At 49.2% G+C, this 25867-nt stretch overlaps 1 protein-coding gene across 3 annotated transcripts in view; it reads left to right on the plus strand.

Annotated features, from left to right (window-relative positions):
* LOC134909100 (alpha-1,4-N-acetylglucosaminyltransferase-like) overlaps positions 1-25867 on the plus strand; it is a 322027-nt gene that overhangs the window by 71680 nt on the left and 224480 nt on the right. For 2 of the 3 annotated variants that reach the window (XR_010175852.1, XR_010175851.1), the window contains exon 1: positions 4755-5045. The exons of the other annotated variant lie outside the window; for it this stretch is intronic. The gene's annotated coding sequence lies outside the window, so the exon portion shown is untranslated. Of the gene's footprint in view, positions 1-4754; positions 5046-25867 lie in introns of those variants that run through there. 3 annotated transcript variants of the gene reach the window in all.

The following is a 25867-nucleotide window of genomic DNA, read 5'->3' on the forward strand; positions in this document are numbered from 1 at the left end:
TTTTCTTGCATTTTTTCATACTTAACGATCCACGTGGACTACGATTGGAACGGTAATCTGTGCCGAGCGAAGCGAAGGCACCATGCGCGGGGACGCTGTGCACTAATTTGGGATCCCGGTCACTCTACGAAGAAAACGACACCAATTATTTTTTTAAATCCTCATGTCGACCTTTAGACCTGTCGACCTAGCACATGTCGACCTAGAAACCCTTCCATCCATGTCGACCTAGTGACTGTCGACCTATAGTGGTCGACCTAAACATTGTCGACCTAGATACTGTCGATTTGATGAACCACACCCCCTGCAGTGCACATGGTTTTGCCCAACTGCTAAAAAAATTCCTGCTGCGATCAACTTGGAATTACCCCCAATACCGTCTGATCTTGGAAGCTAAACAGTGTGGGCTCAGTCAGTACTTGTATGTGAGACTTTCAGGGAACACCGAGTGTTGTAGATATGAAAATATTTTGACTCTGTGCCAAATGCTAACAGCAGATCCTCCTCTTATTACTTCCTTCAAACTTGTATTTCCTCTTATTATTTCTACTTTATTGCACATACATTTGAGATGACCGCGTTATTTCCTAGTGGAATTGAGCGGAAGACGGATTTGGTCCAGGGTCCCTTGTGACTGCCAATTAGGCCGATCCCATACATACTGTAGATACGCACAACTGTATTTTGGAGTATATCTTTTATCATTAATACAGTCGCAGGGACAACCTGCCTTTTGAATTTGTCATGTGTATTGGTACACTTTTTATCTTTGGATTTTAATAATCTCCTATATAATAGCCCAGATCTGTGACTCTGCCTGTGTGTATAACGCTGGGCGTGGCTAGGAGCTCTCATTGAGTTAGCAGCAGGTCTATCACACCCAGTCCACAGCTGATTGGGCGAGAAACACCTGCCCACACAGGTTACATCCAATGGGAGGCTCTGCCCTTTGGCTGCTGTGTGTTCCCAGAGCAGGATTAACAATGGGGCTGATGGAGCTGCAGCTCTAGGCCCACACCCCAAAATAGGCCCACTGCATCTGCAGCAACATACCCTCCAATGATTTACACATAAAAATCTCTACAAATTCGGAAAGGGGGCGTGGCCACGGTTACAGTGGCGTGGTCACGCCCCTTTTCCTATCCTTTCAATGGAAGTTTGGAGAGCCAAAAATCGGTACAGACCATAAAATAAAGGTACTGTACCTGCCAAAAATGGTACACCTGGAGGGTATGCCACTGCATCTGCAGCAAGTCTCTGCGCTGTAGATAGGGGGAAAAAAAATCCTTTTACTGCAGCATCCTATGTCCTGCTGCCAGTCCACCTGCCACCTCCGGCATCAACAATCCCCACTCCCTAGCCACGGCGCAGGTGGAACATAAGCTGCTGCAGCCACCGGCATAGATGTGTATGAAAGCGGTGCAGCGGAAGGCTTTCATAGCACTCCCTGCACCGCATACTCTCTGAGCCCCGAAGCCTCCTCTACACGTGATATCACAGAAGTGCCTCCCCGCCACAGCCGCGCCCAGATTCCCAGAGACCCTGACTCCACAACACAGTACCTAGGCTGCCGGCCTGGAAGCCCCGAGAAGACTAATGTAACGGACAGAGTGGGTGATATCGCGGAGAGTAATGTCTGGACGCTGAATCTATGTAAAAGGTGACAGTGCTGTGCAGTGCAGTGGGTGTGCAGTGTCACTGACACTGCACAGCACTCTCACCTTTTACATTGATTCAGCCAGTCAGTTAGTTCAGCCAGCCAGTCACTATTGTTAGCGCCGGTGTCCCAAAGCGCCACATCACAGGGAAGTAGACGCACTAAATAAACTACAGCTCCCTGCAGCCCTTAGCGCCAGAGCATTCCGGCGTTAAGGGCTGCTGGGAGCTGTAGCTTATTGAGTGCATATACTTCCCTGTAATGCGGCGCGTTGGGACACCGGCGCTAACAATAATGCCTGGCTGCTGTGCGAGTCTCCGGGAGAGCCACTGCCAAAGGGAGGACAGCAGCTTAGCTGCTTCCAGGATGAGAAGCAGGAGAAGCATTACCCGCCCCTCCCCCACTTGCAGTACCTTCGGGCCCCATCCGCGCCACCCCCACACAAACCCTCCACCACCCGCGGTGGCTCTGGGCCCCCTCCCCCAGCGATGCATACACACTGAGCGCTTTTCCCCTCTGCCCAGTGATGTCAGCGGGGGTGAACGGCTTTCCATAGCATGACGCTATGGAAAGCCGTTCATCTCGCCGATCATCTGCTGGTGATACCAGTAGATGAACGGCGGCTGCCGGCGATGTAGCTGGAGCACGCATCAGCGCTCATCGCCGTGGCATACACACTGGGCGGTTTTGAGCTGAAAGCAGCTCAACACACCAAAAGTGACCTCCTTTCAGCCCAAAATTGCCCACTGTGTATAGGCCTTAAGGAACCTCTGAAGAAATGTATCCTTACTGGTTGACAGATCCAGAAGATGCCTGTTTGTGTAGGAACATTGTGCCATCATCATACAACAAAGATTCCACCAGATATATGCCACCTGTGTCACCTTCTACCTCCTGCATCTGTCCCCACACCATCATCTTCTCCCTGCTGGCTTCCAAGCCACACCATCATCTCCCCCCAGCGTCTCTCAGCCACATCGCCATCTCCCACCTGCTACTCTCAGCCACATCATCATCTTCCCCCTGCATCTCGCAGCCTGCTCCCTTTAAATCTGTGATTCTCAGCTTGACCCCCCCACACCCCCATTCACTGTGTCTCTCAGCCTGCCACCTTCAATTCAGTCTCTCTCAGCCTGCCCCCCCATTCACTGTGTCTTTCAGCCTGCCCCCACCCACCTTCACTGTGTCTTTCAGCCTGCCCTCACCCACCTTCACTGTGTCTTTCAGTCTGCCCCCACCCTCCTTCACTGTGTCTTTCAGCCTGCCCCACCCTCCTTCACTGTGTTTTACAGCCTACCCCCACCCTACTTCACTGTGTCTTTCAGCCTGCACCCAACCCTCCTTCACTGTGTTTTACAGCCTACCCCCACCCTACTTCACTGTGTCTTTCAGCCTGCCCCCAACCCTCCTTCGCTATGTCTTTCAGCCTGCCCCCACCCTCCCCTCTGTGTCTATCAGCCTGTCCCCCTCCTTCACTGTGTGTCTCTCTCAACCAGCTGCTCACCGCTACGCCAATACACACACAGTGACAGGCTTCTCTTCTCGGCACAGACGCAGGTCAGGGAGCGACCGATGCATAATATGACATTGCGCTCCCAGCAGTCCTCAGCAGGAACTACCGTGCTGCCGAGTACAGCACTGGGCAGTGCAGTGTTGATTAGTAAAGGCTGCAAGGTGGTCGGGCGGTATGGCATGGTATCTGGACTCCAGGTCGACACCAAAAAGGTTGACACACCTTAAGTCGACGCCAATTGGTCGACACACCTTAGGTCAACATGGACAAAAGTCAACATGGAAAAAGGTCGACATGAGTTTTTCAAAAACATTTTTTCATTTTTTTAAAATGTTCATACTTTACGATCCACGTGAACTACGATTGGGAATAGTAACCTGTGCCGAGCGCAGCGGTAGCGGAGCAAGGCACCTTGCCCGAAGCATGGCGTGCACTAATTGGGGTTCCCAGTCACTCTACGAAGAAAACAACACCAAAAAACATAAAAAGACCCATGTCGACATTGTTCATGTCGACCTTTTTGTCCATGTCGACCTAAGGTGTGTCACACAATTGGTGTCGACCTAAGGTGTGTCGACCTTTTTGGTGTCGACCTTGAGTCCCAGACCCTTATGGCATACCGTCAGGGAGAGATGGATGGAGAGAGAGTGTCAGGGAGAGAGATAGTGTTAGTGCCAGGGAGAGACAGAGAAAGTGTCAAGGAGAGGGAGAGTGTCAGGCAGAGAGAAAGAGAGGGGGGAGAGACACTACCTGACTACACACAGGTCTCTGTGATGGGGACGGGCACTTGAGGATTTAGGCCCCGCCCCCTAAACACCAACGATTTGTGGCACTGTGCTACCAGGAGGCTGAGCTTGCCAGGTAGGGACAGAGTGGGCTGGACCAGGCTGGGGAAATCATGTTGACGCAGTTTGAGGCATACTTACCTACTCTCCCGGATTCTGCGGGAGACACCCGGTTTTTCGAGTAGTCCCCTGCAGACCCGGAAGAGTGGGCACACCTCCCGCATTCTGCCCACTTCCTAGTGAAGTAGACAGAATGTGAAGAAAGACATAGCGAAATCGCGGACTGGTGGAGGGGGCGGAGCCTAATGACGCAATTATATGCTAATCGCGTCATTTTAGCTCCACCCCCTATGCAAATATTACCAAACTGTGCACTTTTCCTGGTGAGTAGGCGGGGCTTAATGATGTAATTATGTTAGCCCCGCCCTCAGCGCCACCCACCTGCTTCTTCTCTCCGGGCATCTCCCGGAGAGGAGATTTGAAAAGTCGGTAAGTATGGTTTGAGGGCCACTGGAGCCACCCTGCCTCTGGCCCTCTAGGTACTCACCACGGCAGACGTTGACCTGCTGCTTCCCCTGTCCAGCTTGCTAGCTCCTCCTCATCAGCTACAGCGGCTGCAGGGACAACAGGGGACGAGCTGAAGGGTCCACTTGTTGTACACACTCTGTCTGCACCTGCCGCTGAAATGACAGGTGCACTACACCACCGTGTAGGTGCCTATTCTTCGGACTTCTGCGTCTCTGTGAGGCAGCCAGGCACTACTATAAATCTACCACTTAGCCATGGGAGGCACCTCCGGGCAGCGCCCCACATTGGCCAGCGCCCCTGGTGAGTGCCATCCTGGCCATTGGGTAGATACGCCCCTGCCTGTCTGTGTCAGGGCCCTCTCCCCTTCCCTCTCCCCTTTTGCTCCTCCCACTGCACATGTCAAACAGAAAGACAGGCAGCAGTGTCACCCCTCCCTCCACTGTGACTCTGTGGTGAACTCAGGGGGTGGGGGCACTGGCTCCAATACACAGGAAGTGCACTGGCCTGCAGACTTGAGAGAACTTAGAGGAGCAGCCACACTGAGAAAGGAGCAGAGACTCAGGTAAATAGACTGCTGCATACAAATGTGCGCTGGGGGGAGTGTCATATTAATGTGTGCTGGGGAGGGGGATCATTGATGTGTGCTGGGGAGGGATGTCATAAATGTGTGCTGGGGAGGGGGGGTCATTAATGTGTGCATGGGTGGGTGTCAATGTGTTCTGGGGGGTGTGTATTTAATGTGTGCTGGGGAGGGTCATTAATGTGTGCTGGGAGGGGGGGATGTAAATAATGTGCGCTGGGGTGGGTGCATACCCTCCAACATTTTACACAAAATGTGGTTCAAAATCTGAAAAGGGGCGTGGTCATGGCTTAAGGGTTGTGTGGCCACGCCCCTTTTCCTATACTTTCAATGGAAGTTTGACCCAAAAATCGGTACAGACCATTAAAAAAAGGTACTGTACCTGCCAAAAAGGTACAGTTGGAGGGAATGTGGGTGTCATTAATGTGTGCTGGGGTTAAGGGTGTCATTAATGTGTTCTGAGGAGGGGGTGTCATTAATGTGTGCTGGGGAGAGGTGTCATTGAGTGCTGGGGAGGGGGGGTCATTAATGTGTGCTGGAGAGGAGTGTCATTAATGTGTGCTAGGGCGGGTGTCATTAATGTGCTGGTGATGGGAGTATCATTAATGTGTGCTGGGGTTAATGGTTTAATTAATGTGTGCTGGGAAGGCGGGTGTCATTAATGTGTGCGGAGGAGGGGGGGTGTCATTAATGTGTGCTATGGCGGGTGTCATTAATGTGTGCTGGGAGGGGGGGTGTCATTAATGTGTGCTGGGAGGGGGGTGTCATTAATGTATGCTGGGGAGGGCAGGTGTCATTCATGTGTGCTTGGGCGGGCAGGGGTGTATCTAGGGTTCCGGGCGCCCCTGGCAAAGTAAGGGACTGGTGCTCCCTATATTTGATATAGTGAAGGTGCATGTACAAAAAAGGGACATGATCTTGTGGGAAGGCGGCATGACCATACAATAGTTCCCCCAATTCAAATTAAGCTACACAGTAGTAACCCTTATACATATCATGCCCACACAGTAGCAGTTCCCTTTACACATTATGCCCACATAGTAATTCTTATAACACTGTGCTTGGCCTGGCTGAGTGGCAATGCCACCCAAGGCAAGGTATTATGATCAAATAGTAGTACAAAGAAGTACAGTACAGCGCACTACTCAGTGGTGTAAGTAGAAAAAAAATCTTAGTGGTACTGTGCTTTGGGTGTGGCCACATGCCACATGTGGCATGGCCAATGAAAATGGGGGCATGATACACATAAGACCCCAATAGTACAGTGCCAGATACACATATGCCCCCAATAGTGCCAAATACAAATATGCCCCCACAGTGCCAGATACACACATGCCCCCACAGTGCCAGATACACACATGCCCCCACAGTGCCAGATACACACATGCCCCCACAGTGCCAGATACACATATGCCCCCACAGTGCTAGATTTGCCCCCACAGTGCCAGATACACATATGCCCCCACAGTGACAAATATATGCCCCCATAATGCCAGATACACATGCCCACAAGGTGCCAGATATGCCCTCATAGTGCCAGGTATGCCTGCACAGTGCTACATATGCCCCCATGGTGCCAGATACACATATGCCCCCACAGTGTCAGATAAGCCCCCACAGTCATACAGTCATAGTTCCCATCCCTCTCCCAGCACATAGCCATAGTCCCCTCTCAGTAAATAGCCATAGCCCCACCTCCCCAAGCAATAGCTGTAGTCTCCACCTCTCCCAACACAGTCATACAGTAGTCCCCACCCCCTCCCATCGCGTAACAATAGTTCCCTGCCAGCATAGATAGCCATAGTTCCCCCTCCCTGCACATAGCCCCTCAGCTCCCCAAGCACATAGCCATTGTCCCCATCCCCCTCCCAGCACATAGCTGTAGTCCACAACAACAAACTACGTGAAGAAACTGAAAATAAACTACAGCTCCCAGCAGCCCTTGCTGCCGGGAGCTCCCGACAGCAAGGGTTGTTGGGAGTTGTAGTTTATTTTCAGTTTCTTCCCTGTAGTGCATTGCGGTGCCGGACACTGCCTGCTGAGCGATCCCCCGCCCTCCATCCCAGGCAATGCACAGGCAGCTCGGCACAACAGGTATTGCCAGACACTATGGCTTAAGGGTTTCCACCCATTGGCCTTGGGTGGCACAGTCTGGCGGCGCCCCTGGCGAGTGCCATCCTGGCCAATGGGTAGATACGCCCCTGTCGGCGGGTGCCATTAATGTGTGCTGGGGGGTGTCATTATTGTGTGCTTGGGAGGGGGGTGTCATTAATATGTGCTGGGGAAGGGGGTGTCATTAATGTGTGCTGGGGAGGAAGGTGTCATTAATGTGTGCTGGGAGGGGGGGTGTCATTCATGTGTGCTGGGGAGGGACGGTGTCATTCATGTGTGCTGGGAGGGGGGCGTGTCATTAATGTGTGCTGGGGAGGCGGGTGTCATTAATATGTGCTCGGGAGGAGTGTCATTATAGTGTCCTGGGGAAGGGGGTGTCATTAATGTGTGCTGGGGAGGGGGGGTAATTAATGTGTGCTGGGGAGGGGCGGTGTCATTAATGTGTGCTGGGGAGGGGGGGTCATTAATGTGTGCTGGGGAGGGGGGTGTCATTCATGTGTGCTGGGGAGGGCGAGCGTCATTCATGTGTGCTGGGAGGGCGGGTGTCATTCATGTGTGCTGGGGAGGAAGGTGTCATTAATGTGTGCTGGGAAGGAAGGTGTCATTAATGTGTGCTGGGGAGGAAGGTGTCATTAATGTGTACTGGGGAGGAAGGTGTCATTAATGTGTGCTGGGGAGGGGCGGAGTCATTAATGTGTACTGGGGAGGAAGGTGTCATTAATGTGTGCTTGGGAGGAAGGTGTCATTAATGTATACTGGGGAGGAAGGTGTCATTAATGTGTACTGGGGAGGAAGGTGTCATTAATGTGTGCTTGGGAGGAAGGTGTCATTAATGTGTACTGGGGAGGAAGGTGTCATTAATGTGTACTGGGGAGGAAGGTGTCATTAATGTGTACTGGGGAGGAAGGTGTCATTCATGTGTACAGGGGAGGAAGGTGTCATTAATGTGTACTGGGGAGGAAGGTGTCATTAATGTGTACTGGGGAGGAAGGTGTCATTAATGTGTACTGGGGAGGAAGGTGTCATTAATGTGTACTGGCGAGGGGCGGTGTCATTAATGTGTACTGGGGAGGGACAGTGTCATTAATGTGTACTGGGGAGGGGCGGTGTCATTAATGTGTGCTGGGGAGGGGCGGTGTCATTAATGTGTACTGGGGAGGAAGGTGTCACTAATGTGTACTGGGGAGGAAGGTGTCATTAATGTGTACTGGGGAGGGGCGGTGTCATTAATGTGTGCTGGGGAGGGGCGGTGTCATTAATGTGTGCTGGGGAGGAAGGTGTCATTAATGTGTGCTGGGTAGGAAGGTGTCATTAATGTGTACTGGGGAGGAAGGTGTCATTAATGTGTACTGGGGAGGAAGGTGTCATTAATGTGTGCTGGGGAGGAAGGTGTCATTAATTTGTACTGGGGAGGAAGGTGTCATTAATGTGTGCTGGGGAGGGACGGTGTCATTAATGTGTACTGGGGAGGAATGTGTCATTAATGTGTGCTGGGGAGGGACGGTGTCATTAATGTGTGCTGGGGAGGGACGGTGTCATTAATGTGTGCTGGTGAGGAAGGTGTCATTAATGTGTGCTGGGGAGGAAGGTGTCATTAATGTGTGCTGGGGAGGAAGGTGTCATTAATGTTTACTGGGGAGGGGCGGTGTCATTAATGAGTGCTGGGGAGGAAGGTGTCATTAATGAGTGCTGGGGAGGAAGGTGTCATTAATGTGTGCTGGGGAGGGGCGGTGTCATTAATGTGTGCTGGGGAGGAAGGTGTCATTAATGTGTGCTGGGGAGGAAGGTGCCATTAATGTGTGCTGGGGAGGGGCGGTGTCATTAATGTGTGCTGGGGAGGAAGGTGTCATTAATGTGTGCTGGGGAGGAAGGTGTCATTAATGTGTGCTGGGTAAGGGGGTGTCATTAATGAGTGCTCGGGAGGAAGGTGTCATTAATGTGTACTGGGGAGGAAGGTGTCATTAATGTGTGCTGGGGAGGGGCGGTGTCATTAATGTGTGTTGGGGAGGGGCGGTGTCATTAATGTGTACTGGGGATGGGCGGTGTCATTAATGTGTGCTGGGGAGGGGCGGTGTCATTAATGTGTGCTGGGGAGGGGCGGTGTCATTAATGTGTGCTGGGGAGGGGCGGTGTCATTAATGTGTGCTGGGGAGGAAGGTGTCATTAATGTGTGCTGGGGAGGAAGGTGTCATTAATGTGTACTGGGGAGGAAGGTGTCATTAATGTGTACTGGGGAGGAAGGTGTCATTAATGTGTGCTGGGGAGGAAGGTGTCATTAATTTGTACTGGGGAGGAAGGTGTCATTAATGTGTGCTGGGGAGGGACGGTGTCATTAATGTGTACTGGGGAGGAATGTGTCATTAATGTGTGCTGGGGAGGGACGGTGTCATTAATGTGTGCTGGGGAGGGACGGTGTCATTAATGTGTGCTGGTGAGGAAGGTGTCATTAATGTGTGCTGGGGAGGAAGGTGTCATTAATGTGTGCTGGGGAGGAAGGTGTCATTAATGTTTACTGGGGAGGGGCGGTGTCATTAATGAGTGCTGGGGAGGAAGGTGTCATTAATGAGTGCTGGGGAGGAAGGTGTCATTAATGTGTGCTGGGGAGGGGCGGTGTCATTAATGTGTGCTGGGGAGGAAGGTGTCATTAATGTGTGCTGGGGAGGAAGGTGCCATTAATGTGTGCTGGGGAGGGGCGGTGTCATTAATGTGTGCTGGGGAGGAAGGTGTCATTAATGTGTGCTGGGGAGGAAGGTGTCATTAATGTGTGCTGGGGAAGGGGGTGTCATTAATGAGTGCTCGGGAGGAAGGTGTCATTAATGTGTACTGGGGAGGAAGGTGTCATTAATGTGTGCTGGGGAGGGGCGGTGTCATTAATGTGTGTTGGGGAGGGGCGGTGTCATTAATGTGTACTGGGGAGGGGCGGTGTCATTAATGTGTGCTGGGGAGGAAGGTGTCATTAATGTGTGCTGGGAAGGAAGGTGTCATTAATGTGTGCTGGGGAGGAAGGTGTCATTAATGTGTACTGGGGAGGAAGGTGTCATTAATGTGTGCTGGGGAGGGGCGGAGTCATTAATGTGTACTGGGGAGGAAGGTGTCATTAATGTGTGCTTGGGAGGAAGGTGTCATTAATGTATACTGGGGAGGAAGGTGTCATTAATGTGTACTGGGGAGGAAGGTGTCATTAATGTGTGCTTGGGAGGAAGGTGTCATTAATGTGTGCTTGGGAGGAAGGTGTCATTAATGTGTACTGGGGAGGAAGGTGTCATTAATGTGTACTGGGGAGGAAGGTGTCATTAATGTGTACTGGGGAGGAAGGTGTCATTCATGTGTACAGGGGAGGAAGGTGTCATTAATGTGTACTGGGGAGGAAGGTGTCATTAATGTGTACTGGGGAGGAAGGTGTCATTAATGTGTACTGGGGAGGAAGGTGTCATTAATGTGTACTGGGGAGGGGCGGTGTCATTAATGTGTACTGGGGAGGGACGGTGTCATTAATGTGTACTGGGGAGGGGCGGTGTCATTAATGTGTGCTGGGGAGGGGCGGTGTCATTAATGTGTACTGGGGAGGAAGGTGTCATTAATGTGTACTGGGGAGGAAGGTGTCATTAATGTGTACTGGGGAGGGGCGGTGTCATTAATGTGTGCTGGGGAGGGGCGGTGTCATTAATGTGTGCTGGGAAGGAAGGTGTCATTAATGTGTGCTGGGGAGGAAGGTGTCATTAATGTGTACTGGGGAGGAAGGTGTCATTAATGTGTACTGGGGAGGAAGGTGTCATTAATGTGTGCTGGGGAGGAAGGTGTCATTAATTTGTACTGGGGAGGAAGGTGTCATTAATGTGTGCTGGGGAGGGACGGTGTCATTAATGTGTACTGGGGAGGAATGTGTCATTAATGTGTGCTGGGGAGGGACGGTGTCATTAATGTGTGCTGGGGAGGGACGGTGTCATTAATGTGTGCTGGTGAGGAAGGTGTCATTAATGTGTGCTGGGGAGGAAGGTGTCATTAATGTGTGCTGGGGAGGAAGGTGTCATTAATGTTTACTGGGGAGGGGCGGTGTCATTAATGAGTGCTGGGGAGGAAGGTGTCATTAATGAGTGCTGGGGAGGAAGGTGTCATTAATGTGTGCTGGGGAGGGGCGGTGTCATTAATGTGTGCTGGGGAGGAAGGTGTCATTAATGTGTGCTGGGGAGGAAGGTGCCATTAATGTGTGCTGGGGAGGGGCGGTGTCATTAATGTGTGCTGGGGAGGAAGGTGTCATTAATGTGTGCTGGGGAGGAAGGTGTCATTAATGTGTGCTGGGGAAGGGGGTGTCATTAATGAGTGCTCGGGAGGAAGGTGTCATTAATGTGTACTGGGGAGGAAGGTGTCATTAATGTGTGCTGGGGAGGGGCGGTGTCATTAATGTGTGTTGGGGAGGGGCGGTGTCATTAATGTGTACTGGGGATGGGCGGTGTCATTAATGTGTGCTGGGGAGGGGCGGTGTCATTAATGTGTGCTGGGGAGGGGCGGTGTCATTAATGTGTGCTGGGGAGGGGCGGTGTCATTAATGTGTGCTGGGGAGGAAGGTGTCATTAATGTGTGCTGGGGAGGAAGGTGTCATTAATGTGTACTGGGGAGGAAGGTGTCATTAATGTGTACTTGGGAGGAAGGTGTCATTAATGTGTGCTGGGGAGGAAGGTGTCATTAATTTGTACTGGGGAGGAAGGTGTCATTAATGTGTGCTGGGGAGGGACGGTGTCATTAATGTGTACTGGGGAGGAATGTGTCATTAATGTGTGCTGGGGAGGGACGGTGTCATTAATGTGTGCTGGTGAGGAAGGTGTCATTAATGTGTGCTGGGGAGGAAGGTGTCATTAATGTGTGCTGGGGAGGAAGGTGTCATTAATGTTTACTGGGGAGGGGCGGTGTCATTAATGAGTGCTGGGGAGGAAGGTGTCATTAATGAGTGCTGGGGAGGAAGGTGTCATTAATGTGTGCTGGGGAGGGGCGGTGTCATTAATGTGTGCTGGGGAGGAAGGTGTCATTAATGTGTGCTGGGGAGGAAGGTGCCATTAATGTGTGCTGGGGAGGGGCGGTGTCATTAATGTGTGCTGGGGAGGAAGGTGTCATTAATGTGTGCTGGGGAGGAAGGTGTCATTAATGTGTGCTGGGGAAGGGGGTGTCATTAATGAGTGCTCGGGAGGAAGGTGTCATTAATGTGTACTGGGGAGGAAGGTGTCATTAATGTGTGCTGGGGAGGGGCGGTGTCATTAATGTGTGTTGGGGAGGGGCGGTGTCATTAATGTGTACTGGGGATGGGCGGTGTCATTAATGTGTGCAGGGGAGGGGCGGTGTCATTAATGTGTGCTGGGGAGGGGCGGTGTCATTAATGTGTACTGGGGAAGGGGGTGTCATTAATGTGTGCTAGGGAGGGTCGGTGTCTTTAATATGTACTGGGGAGGGGCAGTGTCATTAATGTGTGCTGGGGAGGGGCGGTGTCATTAATGTGTACTGGGGAGGAAGGTGTCATTAATGTGTGCTGGGGAGGGGCGGTGTCATTAATGTGTGCTGGGGAGGGGCGGTGTCATTAATGTGTACTGGGGAGGAAGGTGTCATTAATGAGTGCTGGGGAGGGGTGGTGTCATTAATGTGTACTGGGGAGGGACGGTGTCATTAATCTGTACTGGGGAGGGGCGGTGTCATTAATCTGTACTGGGGAGGAAGGTGTCATTAATGTGTGCTGGGGAAGGGGGTGTCATTAATGAGTGCTGGGGAGGGGCGGTGCCATTAATGAGTGCTGGGGAGGGGCGGTGTCATTAATGTGTGCTGGGAAGGGGGTGTGTGTGCTGGGGGTTGTGTCATATTAATGTACTGGGGAGTGGCATATTAACAATGTGTGCCTATTAATGTGTGCTGGGGAAGGGTAGTCATATTAATGTGTTCTGGGGAAGGGGGGGTCATATTAATGTGTGCTGGGGAGGGGGGCTCATAGTAATGTGTGCTGGGGGGGAAATTGCATGTGTAAAAGGGTGAGCTACCTGGCCCAAGGTGCAAAAGGGAACTCTACCTGGCACAAAGTATAAAAGGGAACTCTACCTGGCACAATGTGTAAAAGGGTGCTCTACCTGGTGCAAAGTGTAAAAGGAAACTCTACCTGGAATAATGGTGGTTATTCCGAGTTGTTCGCTCGCAAGCTGCTTTTAGCAGCTTTGCACATGCTAAGCCGCCGCCTACTGGGAGTGAATCTTAGCTTATCAAAATTGCGAACGAAAGATTAGCAAAATTGCGAATAGACACTTCTTAGCAGTTTCTGAGTAGCTCCAAACTTACTCGGCATCTGCGATCAGATCAGTGCTTGTCGTTCCTGGTTTGACGTCATAAACACACCCAGCGTTCGCCCAGACACTCCTCCGTTTCTCCAGCCACTCCCGCGTTTTTCCCAGAAACTGTAGCGTTTTTCCGCACACTCCCATAAAACGGCCAGTTTCCGCCCAGAAACACCCACTTCCTGTCAATCACACTACGATCATCAGAACGAAGAAAAGAGCTCGTAATTCCGTGAGTAAAATACCTAACTGCATAGCAAATTTACTTGGCGCAGTCGCAGTGCGAACATTGCGTATGCGCAGTTAGCGGAAAATCGCTGCGATGCGAAGAAAAATACAGAGCGAACAACTCGGAATGACCACCCATGTGTGGCTGGCTCTACCTGGCATTGTAAAAGGGACTCTACCTGGAATAATGTGTGGCTGGCTCTACCTGGCATTGTAAAAGGGACTCTACCTGGAATAATGTGTGGCTGGCTCTACCTGGCATTGTAAAAGGGACTCTACCTGGAATAATGTGTGACTGTCTCTACCTGGTGCAATATGTAAAAAGGGGGCTTTATCTGGCGTAATGTATATAAGTGGTACTACTGTGTGGCGTAATTTTAAATAATGCGTCATGATTATTTTATGCCCCTATATTTTTGTGCCGTGCCTTTCTGCATGCACTGTCCATGTTATAGATGCTTGCTAATCAGATGCAGGCCCGGTGACTGGGAGGGTCAAAGGGGACACGTGTGACAGGCCCCATGATTCTGGCCCTCAGGAAACTCAGGATGACGCCCTGCTTATCCAGACTGAGGCAGCCAGCATAATCAATCAAAGATCTTTGATCCCAGCAAAGCATTGCTTTGCCACGGATGTAGTGATGTGACCGAGAGTCACTACATCGATGCCGGGATCTCGACCGCTTAATAGCCCGACAGTTGGCATGCCGATTGACAGGGACTATTCCCACTCATGGGTGTCCTCGACACCCATAGAGCAGGAATAGAACCTGGCTAGCGCAGTGAGCCCCCAAGCCTGCTGCGTGGTGACCGCAGCGGGCCCGCAAGGAGCTTTGTTGCACTGGCCCCTCCGCCGGCAATCTAAACCTTGGGATCCCGGCATCGGTATGGTGAGCAGCGGGATCCCAAACGCTGGTTACCCAAACCCAACTCTCAAAGATCTTAGATTGATTATGCTGGCTGTCTCAGTCTGGATCTATCGAGTGCTGAGCTGCTAATTGCCCTGACTCTGCATCAATTACTTCCAGCTACAGCAGCCTCTCGCTTAAGGTGGGTACACACTGGCTGATATATCGGCCGTTCTCTTGAACGGCATATATATTGCGGGTCCGTCGGCCAGTGTGTACGGGCGATATGTCTGTGAACTCCGTCGTTCACAGACATATCGCATCTGCCCCGCAGCACAGCCGACGGCCAATATATCTACCAATATATTGGCGCGTCGCTGTGTGTGTACGGGCGACCAGCCTCCTGCCCAGACACATGCTGCGGCAGCCAGCGGTGATTGACAGCTGAACTGGGCGGGCGTGTGTATGCCCACCCAGTTCGTGATGTCAGTCCCCGACGGATTGGGCCATGTGTATGCACAGCACACTGCCCGATCCGTCCATAGACATATCTGCCAATCAATTGATCGGCAGATATATCTATCAGTGTGGGGCAGACTTCAGTAGCTATTGTAAATGTGTGCTTGTTTGTGTGTACTGTATATGTTTTATGTATGTGTATATTCGTTCTATCTGTGTATCTGTGACCTACCTGTGTATCTGTGTGTGTGTTCTATGTGTATTTGTGTGTGCGTATAGAACACATACAATCACATGGAACACATACGTGTATATGTAATCTATGTAACTTTGTGCGTGTGTATATATATATATGTGTATATATATATGTATACTGTATATATAATATATATATATATATATATATAAAATCTACACAAAAAGAAGACATATACACACGTGTGTGCAAAGAAGTAACCCCCCCTTTCCCCACAAATCCTGCATTTGCCACTGGGCTAAGAAAAACTGGGGAATGGGGATGCTGAGTTACACAGGACAATGGGAGGCTAATGGGCCCTACACACTGGCAGATCCGTCGCCGAGCTGCCCGACGGCGGATACGGCTGACGAGCGACCCGGCGGCGGGTACGGCCTGTCACCCAGCTCCATAGCACTGCATGCTAATATGGACAATCTCATCCATATTGGCCTGCATGTATAAGCGACGGGGCACCAACAATTAACGAGCGCGGGGCCGTTAATCATTGGTGTCTACACACTGCACGATATGAATGAGTTCTCATTCATTAAAGAATGAGAACGTTCATATTGTGCATTATTATCTGCCAGTGTGTTGGGCCCTTAAGAGACATGGAAATGGGGAGGCTGATAGGCAGTGGAAGGCTGAGAGACACAGGGGAATGAAAGGGGGGGGGGGGGGGGGGGGGGGGCTGAGAGACACAGGAGTGGGAAGGATGGTGCTGGAGAGCCACAAGTGAGGATGAGGCTGAAGGACTGGAGCGATACAGGCGAGGAGAGAGGCTGGAGAGAGATATGGGGGGGGGGGGGGGCAGGGGGGGAGAATAACCTAATGGCTTACTAGTCTGCTTCTACCTTGGAGGGATAGGGGGACCAGATAATGAGTGTCCCGGGGCCCCAAGATTTCTGTTGCTGCCCCTGATCAGATATACTGTATGTAGGTTGCAGTTAGACATCCAATCAAATACAGTCCCATACTGCATACTAGAGATGAGCGGGTTCGGTTCCTCGGAATCCGAACCCGCCCGAACTTCAGGTTTTTTTACACGGGGCCGAGCGACTCAGATCTTCCCGCCTTGCTCGGTTAACCCGAGCGCGCCCGAACGTCATCATCCCGCTGTCGGATTCTCGCGAGGCTCGGATTCTATCGCGAGACTCGGATTCTATATAAGGAGCCGCGCGCCGCCGCCATTTTCACACGTGCATTGAGATTGATAGGGAGAGGACGTGGCTGGCGTCCTCTCCGTTTAGAGTGACTAGAGTACTAGAGAGAGACACAAATTTTGGGGAGCATATAGGAGGAGTACTACTTGCTGCTGATAGTGTGACCAGTGACCAGTGCCACCAGTTTAATTAATCCGTTCTCTGCCTGAAAAAAAGCGATACACAGTGTGACACAGTCACACATACCATATCTGTGCTCAGCCCAGTGTGCTGCATCATATACTGTATATCATTATCTGACTGCTGAGTGCTCACTGCTCACACAGCTTAATTGTGGGGGAGACTGGGGAGCAGTTATAGCAGGAGTACATTTAAGTACAGTGCACACTTTTGCTGCCAGAGTGCCACTGCCAGTGTGACTGACCAGTGACCACTGACCACCAGTATTGTGATTGTCTGCTGACCACCAGTATATTGTGATTGTCTGCCTGAAAAAGTTAAACACTCGTCGTGTGGTGTTTTTATAAACGCATTCTGCAGACAGTGTCCAGCAGGTCCGTCATTACATAATATATACCTGTCCGGCTGCAGTACTAGTGTGATATATATATATTTTAATTTTATCTCATTATCATCCAGTCTATATTAGCAGCAGACACAGTACGGTAGTCCACGGCTGTAGCTACCTCTGTGTCGGCAGTCGCTCGTCCATCCATAATTGTATACCACCTACCCGTGTTTTTTTTTTCTATCTTCTTGATACTAGTAGCTTACTTTAGGAGTCTGCAGTGCTGAGTCTGACAGACAGTGTCCAGCAGGTCCGTCATTACATAATATATACCTGTCCGGCTGCAGTACTAGTGTGATATATATATATATATATATATATATTTTAATTTTATCTCATTATCATCCAGTCTATATTAGCAGCAGACACAGTACGGTAGTCCACGGCTGTAGCTACCTCTGTGTCGGCAGTCGCTCGTCCATCCATAATTGTATACCACCTACCCGTGGTTTTTTTTTTTTCTATCTTCTTGATACTAGTAGCTTACTTTAGGAGTCTGCAGTGCTGAGTCTGACAGACAGTGTCCAGCAGGTCCGTCATTACATAATATATACCTGTCCGGCTGCAGTACTAGTGTGATATATATATATATATTTTAATTTTATCTCATTATCATCCAGTCTATATTAGCAGCAGACACAGTACGGTAGTCCACGGCTGTAGCTACCTCTGTGTCGGCAGTCGCTCGTCCATCCATAATTGTATACCACCTACCCGTGTTTTTTTTTTTTCTATCTTCTTGATACTAGTAGCTTACTTTAGGAGTCTGCAGTGCTGACAGACAGTGTCCAGCAGGTCCGTCATTACATAATATATACCTGTCCGGCTGCAGTACTAGTGTGATATATATATATATATATATTTTAATTTTATCTCATTATCATCCAGTCTATATTAGCAGCAGACACAGTACGGTAGTCCACGGCTGTAGCTACCTCTGTGTCGGCAGTCGCTCGTCCATCCATAATTGTATACCACCTACCCGTGTTTTTTTTTTTTCTATCTTCTTGATACTAGTAGCTTACTTTAGGAGTCTGCAGTGCTGACAGACAGTGTCCAGCAGGTCCGTCATTACATAATATATACCTGTCCGGCTGCAGTACTAGTGTGATATATATATATATTTTAATTTTATCTCATTATCATCCAGTCTATATTAGCAGCAGACACAGTACGGTAGTCCACGGCTGTAGCTACCTCTGTGTTGGCAGTCGCTCGTCCATCCATAATTGTATACCACCTACCCGTGGTTTTTTTTTTCTTTTCTATCTTCTTGATACTAGTAGCTTACTTTAGGAGTCTGCAGTGCTGACAGACAGTGTCCAGCAGGTCCGTCATTACATAATATATACCTGTCCGGCTGCAGTACTAGTGTGATATATATATATATTTTAATTTTATCTCATTATCATCCAGTCTATATTAGCAGCAGACACAGTACGGTAGTCCACGGCTGTAGCTACCTCTGTGTCGGCAGTCGCTCGTCCATCCATAATTGTATACCACCTACCCGTGGTTTTTTTTTTTTCTATCTTCTTGATACTAGTAGCTTACTTTAGGAGTCTGCAGTGCTGACAGACAGTGTCCAGCAGGTCCATCATTACATAATATATTCCTGTCCGGCTGCAGTACTAGTGTGATATATATATATATTTTAATTTTATCTCATTATCATCCAGTCTATATTAGCAGCAGACACAGTACGGTAGTCCACGGCTGTAGCTACCTCTGTGTCGGCAGTCGCTCGTCCATCCATAATTGTATACCACCTACCCGTGGTTTTTTTTTTTCTATCTTCTTGATACTAGTAGCTTACTTTAGGAGTCTGCAGTGCTGACAGACAGTGTCCAGCAGGTCCGTCATTACATAATATATACCTGTCCGGCTGCAGTACTAGTGTGATATATATATATATATTTTAATTTTATCTCATTATCATCCAGTCTATATTAGCAGCAGACACAGTACGGTAGTCCACGGCTGTAGCTACCTCTGTGTCGGCAGTCGCTCGTCCATCCATAATTGTATACCACCTACCCGTGTTTTTTTTTTTTTCTATCTTCTTGATACTAGTAGCTTACTTTAGGAGTCTGCAGTGCTGACAGACAGTGTCCAGCAGGTCCGTCATTACATAATATATACCTGTCCGGCTGCAGTACTAGTGTGATATATATATATATATTTTAATTTTATCTCATTATCATCCAGTCTATATAAGCAGCAGACACAGTACGGTAGTCCACGGCTGTAGCTACCTCTGTGTTGGCAGTCGCTCGTCCATCCATAATTGTATACCACCTACCCGTGGTTTTTTTTTTTTCTATCTTCTTGATACTAGTAGCTTACTTTAGGAGTCTGCAGTGCTGACAGACAGTGTCCAGCAGGTCCGTCATTACATAATATATACCTGTCCGGCTGCAGTACTAGTGTGATATATATATATATATTTTAATTTTATCTCATTATCATCCAGTCTATATTAGCAGCAGACACAGTACGGTAGTCCACGGCTGTAGCTACCTCTGTGTCGGCAGTCGCTCGTCCATCCATAATTGTATACCACCTACCCGTGTTTTTTTTTTTTTCTATCTTCTTGATACTAGTAGCTTACTTTAGGAGTCTGCAGTGCTGACAGACAGTGTCCAGCAGGTCCGTCATTACATAATATATACCTGTCCGGCTGCAGTACTAGTGTGATATATATATATATATATTTTAATTTTATCTCATTATCATCCAGTCTATATTAGCAGCAGACACAGTACGGTAGTCCACGGCTGTAGCTACCTCTGTGTCGGCAGTCGCTCGTCCATCCATAATTGTATACCACCTACCCGTGGTTTTTTTTTTTTCTATCTTCTTGATACTAGCAGCTTACTTTAGGAGTCTGCAGTGCTGACAGACAGTGTCCAGCAGGTCCGTCATTACATAATATATTCCTGTCCGGCTGCAGTACTAGTGTGATATATATATATATTTTAATTTTATCTCATTATCATCCAGTCTATATTAGCAGCAGACACAGTATGGTAGTCCACGGCTGTAGCTACCTCTGTGTCGGCAGTCGCTCGTCCATCCATAATTGTATACCACCTACCCGTGGTTTTTTTTTTTTTCTATCTTCTTGATACTAGTAGCTTACTTTAGGAGTCTGCAGTGCTGACAGACAGTGTCCAGCAGGTCCGTCATTACATAATATATACCTGTCCGGCTGCAGTACTAGTGTGATATATATATATATATATATTTTAATTTTATCTCATTATCATCCAGTCTATATTAGCAGCAGACACAGTACGGTAGTCCACGGCTGTAGCTACCTCTGTGTCGGCAGTCGCTCGTCCATCCATAATTGTATACCACCTACCCGTGTTTTTTTTTTTTCTATCTTCTTGATACTAGTAGCTTACTTTAGGAGTCTGCAGTGCTGACAGACAGTGTCCAGCAGGTCCGTCATTACATAATATATACCTGTCCGGCTGCAGTACTAGTGTGATATATATATATATATATATATATTTTAATTTTATCTCATTATCATCCAGTCTATATTAGCAGCAGACACAGTACGGTAGTCCACGGCTGTAGCTACCTCTGTGTCGGCAGTCGCTCGTCCATCCATAATTGTATACCACCTACCCGTGTTTTTTTTTTTTTCTATCTTCTTGATACTAGTAGCTTACTTTAGGAGTCTGCAGTGCTGACAGACAGTGTCCAGCAGGTCCGTCATTACATAATATATACCTGTCCGGCTGCAGTACTAGTGTGATATATATATATTTTAATTTTATCTCATTATCATCCAGTCTATATTAGCAGCAGACACAGTACGGTAGTCCACGGCTGTAGCTACCTCTGTGTCGGCAGTCGCTCGTCCATCCATAATTGTATACCACCTACCCGTGTTTTTTTTTTTTTTCTATCTTCTTGATACTAGTAGCTTACTTTAGGAGTCTGCAGTGCTGACAGACAGTGTCCAGCAGGTCCGTCATTACATAATATATACCTGTCCGGCTGCAGTACTAGTGTGATATATATATATATATTTTAATTTTATCTCATTATCATCCAGTCTATATTAGCAGCAGACACAGTACGGTAGTCCACGGCTGTAGCTACCTCTGTGTCGGCAGTCGCTCGTCCATCCATAATTGTATACCACCTACCCGTGTTTTTTTTTTTTTCTATCTTCTTGATACTAGCAGCTTACTTTAGGAGTCTGCAGTGCTGACAGACAGTGTCCAGCAGGTCCGTCATTACATAATATATACCTGTCCGGCTGCAGTACTAGTGTGATATATATATATATTTTAATTTTATCTCATTATCATCCAGTCTATATTAGCAGCAGACACAGTACGGTAGTCCACGGCTGTAGCTACCTCTGTGTCGGCAGTCGCTCGTCATCCATAAGTATACTAGTATCCATCCATCTCCATTGTTTACCTGAGGTGCCTTTTAGTTGTGCCTATTAAAATATGGAGAACAAAAATGTTGAGGTTCCAAAAATAGGGAAAGATCAAGATCGACTTCCACCTCGTGCTGAAGCTGCTGCCACTAGTCATGGCCGAGACGATGAAATGCCAGCAACGTCGTCTGCCAAGGCCGATGCCCAATGTCATAGTACAGAGCATGTAAAATCCAAAACACCAAATATCAGTAAAAAAAGGACTCAAAAATCTAAAATAAAATCGTCGGAGGAGAAGCGTAAACTTGCCAATATGCCATTTACCACACGGAGTGGCAAGGAACGGCTGAGGCCCTGGCCTATGTTCATGGCTAGTGGTTCAGCTTCACATGAGGATGGAAGCACTCAGCCTCTCGCTAGAAAAATGAAAAGACTCAAGCTGGCAAAAGCACAGCAAAGAACTGTGCGTTCTTCGAAATCCCAAATCCACAAGGAGAGTCCAATTGTGTCGGTTGCGATGCCTGACCTTCCCAACACTGGACGTGAAGAGCATGCGCCTTCCACCATTTGCACGCCCCCTGCAAGTGCTGGAAGGAGCACCCGCAGTCCAGTTCCTGATAGTCAGATTGAAGATGTCAGTGTTGAAGTACACCAGGATGAGGAGGATATGGGTGTTGCTGGCGCTGGGGAGGAAATTGACAAGGAGGATTCTGATGGTGAGGTGGTTTGTTTAAGTCAGGCACCCGGGGAGACACCTGTTGTCCGTGGGAGGAATATGGCCATTGACATGCCTGGTGAAAATACCAAAAAAATCAGCTCTTCGGTGTGGAAGTATTTCAACAGAAATGCGGACAACATTTGTCAAGCCGTGTGTTGCCTTTGTCAAGCTGTAATAAGTAGGGGTAAGGACGTTAACCACCTCGGAACATCCTCCCTTATACATCACCTGCATCGCATTCATAATAAGTCAGTGACAAGTTCAAAAACTTTGGGCAACAGCGGATGCAGTCCACTGACCAGTAAATCCCTTCCTCTTGTAACCAAGCTCACGCAAACCACCCCACCAACTCCCTCAGTGTCAATTTCCTCCTTCCCCAGGAATGCCAATAGTCCTGCAGGCCATGTCACTGGCAATTCTGACGAGTCCTCTCCTGCCTGGGATTCCTCCGATGCATCCTTGCGTGTAACGCCTACTGCTGCTGGCGCTGCTGTTGTTGCTGCTGGGAGTCGATGGTCATCCCAGAGGGGAAGTCGTACTCGTAAGACCACTTTTACTACTTCCTGTTGCAAAGCGGATAACTGAGGCCTTGACAACTATGTTGGTGTTAGACGTGCGTCCGGTATCCGCCGTTAGTTCACAGGGATCTAGACAATTTCTTGAGGTAGTGTGCCCCCTTTACCAAATACCATCTAGGTTCCACTTCTCTAGGCAGGCGATACCGAGAATGTACACGGACGTCAGAAAAAGACTCACCAGTGTCCTAAAAAATGCAGTTGTACCCAATGTCCACTTAACCACGGACATGTGGACAAGTGGAGCAGGGCAGGGTCAGGACTATATGACTGTGACAGCCCACTGGGTAGATGTATGGACTCCCGCCGCAAGAACAGCAGCGGCGGCACCAGTAGCAGCATCTCGCAAACGCCAACTCTTTCCTAGGCAGGCTACGCTTTGTATCACCGGTTTCCAGAATACGCACACAGCTGAAAACCTCTTACGGCAACTGAGGAAGATCATCGCGAAATGGCCTACCCCAATTGGACTCTCCTGTGGATTTGTGGCATCGGACAACGCCAGCAATATTGTGTGTGCATTAAATATGGGCAAATTCCAGCACGTCCCATGTTTTGCACATACCTTGAATTTGGTGGTGCAGAATTTTTTAAAAAACGACAGGGGCGTGCAAGAGATGCTGTCGGTGGCCAGAAGAATTGCGGGACACTTTCGGCGTACAGGCACCACGTACAGAAGACTGGAGCACCACCAAAAACGCCTGAACCTGCCCTGCCATCATCTGAAGCAAGAAGTGGTAACGAGGTGGAATTCAACCCTATATATGCTTCAGAGGTTGGAGGAGCAGCAAAAGGCCATTCAAGCCTATACAATTGAGCACGATATAGGAGGTGGAATGCACCTGTCTCAAGCGCAGTGGAGAATGATTTCAACGTTGTGCAAGGTTCTGCTGCCCTTTGAACTTGCCACACGTGAAGTCAGTTCAGACACTGCCAGCCTGAGTCAGGTCATTCCCCTCATCAGGCTTTTGCAGAAGAAGCTGGAGACATTGAAGGAGGAGCTAACACGGAGCGATTCCGCTAGGCATGTGGGACTTGTGGATGGAGCCCTTAATTCGCTTAACAAGGATTCACGGGTGGTCAATCTGTTGAAATCAGATCACTACATTTTGGCCACCGTGCTCGATCCTAGATTTAAAACCTACCTTGGATCTCTCTTTTTGGCAGACACAAGTCTGCTGGGGTTCAAAGACCTGCTGGTGAGAAAATTGTCAAGTCAAGCGGAACGCGACCTGTCAACATCTCCTCCTTCACATTCTCCCGCAACTGGGGGTGCGAGGAAAAGGCTCAGAATTCCGAGCCCACCCGCTGGCGGTGATGCAGGGCAGTCTGGAGCGACTGCTGATGCTGACATCTGGTCCGGACTGAAGGACCTGACAACGATTACGGATACGGACATGTCGTCTACTGGCACTGCATATGATTCTCTCCCCATTGAAAGAATGGTGGAGGATTATATGAGTGACCGCATCCAAGTAGGCACGTCACACAGTCCGTACTTATACTGGCAGGAAAAAGAGGCAATTTGGAGGCCCTTGCACAAACTGGCTTTATTCTACCTAAGTTGCCCTCCCACAAGTGTGTACTCCGAAAGAGTGTTTAGTGCCGCCGCTCACCTTGTCAGCAATCGGCGTACGAGGTTACTTCCAGAAAATGTGGAGAAGATGATGTTCATTAAAATGAATTATAATCAATTCCTCCGTGGAGACATTGACCAGCAGCAATTGCCTCCACAAAGTACACAGGGAGCTGAGATGGTGGATTCCAGTGGGGACGAATTGATAATCTGTGAGGAGGGGGATGTACACGTGATATATCGGAGGATGATGATGAGGTGGACATCTTGCCTCTGTAGAGCCAGTTTGTGCAAGGAGAGATTAATTGCTTCTTTTTTGGTGGGGGACCGGGGTCCAAATCAACCAGTCATTTCAGTCACAGTCGTGTGGCAGACCCTGTCACTGAAATGATGGGTTGGTTAAAGTGTGCATGTCCTGTTTATACAACATAAGGGTGGGTGGAGGGCCCAAGGACAATTCCATCTTGCACCTCTTTTTTCTTTAATTTTTCTTTGCGTCATGTGCTGTTTGGGGAGTGTTTTTTGGAAGGGCCATCCTGCGTGACACTGCAGTGCCACTCCTAGATGGGCCAGGTGTTTGTGTCGGCCACTAGGGTCGCTTATCTTACGCACACGGCTACCTCATTGCGCCTCTTTTTTTCTTTGCGTCATGTGCTGTTTGGGGAGTGTTTTTTGGAAGGGCCATCCTGCGTGACACTGCAGTGCCACTCCTAGATGGGCCAGGTGTTTGTGTCGGCCACTAGGGTCGCTTAGCTTACTCACACAGCTACCTCATTGCGCCTCTTTTTTTCTTTGCGTCATGTGCTGTTTGGGGAGTGTTTTTTGGAAGGGCCATCCTGCGTGACACTGCAGTGCCACTCCTAGATGGGCCAGGTGTTTGTGTCGGCCACTAGGGTCGCTTATCTTACGCACACAGCTACCTCATTGCGCCTCTTTTTTTCTTTGCGTCATGTGCTGTTTGGGGAGTGTTTTTTGGAAGGGCCATCCTGCGTGACACTGCAGTGCCACTCCTAGATGGGCCAGGTGTTTGTGTCGGCCACTAGGGTCGCTTAGCTTACTCACACAGCTACCTCATTGCGCCTCTTTTTTTCTTTGCGTCATGTGCTGTTTGGGGAGTGTTTTTTGGAAGGGCCATCCTGCGTGACACTGCAGTGCCACTCCTAGATGGGCCAGGTGTTTGTGTCGGCCACTAGGGTCGCTTAGCTTACTCACACAGCTACCTCATTGCGCCTCTTTTTTTCTTTGCGTCATGTGCTGTTTGGGGAGTGTTTTTTGGAAGGGCCATCCTGCGTGACACTGCAGTGCCACTCCTAGATGGGCCAGGTGTTTGTGTCGGCCACTAGGGTCGCTTATCTTACTCACACAGCTACCTCATTGCGCCTCTTTTTTTCTTTGCGTCATGTGCTGTTTGGGGAGTGTTTTTTGGAAGGGCCATCCTGCGTGACACTGCAGTGCCACTCCTAGATGGGCCAGGTGTTTGTGTCGGCCACTAGGGTCGCTTAGCTTACTCACACAGCTACCTCATTGCGCCTCTTTTTTTATTTGCGTCATGTGCTGTTTGGGGAGTGTTTTTTGGAAGGGCCATCCTGCGTGACACTGCAGTGCCA

Source organism: Pseudophryne corroboree, chromosome 4, assembly GCF_028390025.1.
Source record: "Pseudophryne corroboree isolate aPseCor3 chromosome 4, aPseCor3.hap2, whole genome shotgun sequence".
NCBI lineage: Eukaryota > Metazoa > Chordata > Amphibia > Anura > Myobatrachidae > Pseudophryne > Pseudophryne corroboree.